A 769-nucleotide genomic window follows, 5' to 3' on the forward strand; every position below is an offset into this window, starting at 1 on the left:
GTCCCGGTGACCGGTTCTCAACCCCCCGGGATCATTGTTCCTGGTGACCGGTTTTCATCTCCCCGGGATCATTGTCCCTGGTGACGGGTTCTCATCTCCCCGGGATCATTGTTCCTGGTGACGGGATCTCATCTCCCGGGATCATTGTTCCTGGTGACGGGATCTCATCTCCCGGGATCATTGTTCCTGGTGACGGGATCTCATCTCCCGGGATCATTGTTCCTGGTGACGGGATCTCATCTCCCGGGATCATTGTTCCTGGTGACGGGATCTCATCTCCCGGGATCATTGTTCCTGGTGACGGGATCTCATCTCCCGGGATCATTGTTCCTGGTGACGGGATCTCATCTCCCGGGATCATTGTTCCTGGTGACGGGATCTCATCTCCCGGGATCATTGTTCCTGGTGACGGGATCTCATCTCCCGGGATCATTGTTCCTGGTGACGGGATCTCATCTCCCGGGATCATTGTTCCTGGTGACGGGATCTCATCTCCCGGGATCATTGTTCCTGGTGACGGGATCTCATCTCCCGGGATCATTGTTCCTGGTGACGGGTTCTCATCTCCCCGGGATCATTGTTCCAGGTGACGGGTTCTCCTCTCCCCGGGATCATTGTTCCAGGTCACGGGTTCTCTTCTCCCCGGGATCATTGTTCCTGGTGACTGGTTCTCATCTCCCCGGGATCATTGTTCCTGGTGACTGGTTCTCATCTCCCCGGGATCATTGTCCCTGGGGACAGGTTCTCCTCTCCCCGGGGTCATTGTTCC

The sequence above is a fragment of the Nanorana parkeri genome, unplaced genomic scaffold (assembly GCF_000935625.1).
Source record: "Nanorana parkeri isolate BGI_ZX_2015 unplaced genomic scaffold, ASM93562v1 scaffold3674, whole genome shotgun sequence".
NCBI classification, from domain to species: domain Eukaryota; kingdom Metazoa; phylum Chordata; class Amphibia; order Anura; family Dicroglossidae; genus Nanorana; species Nanorana parkeri.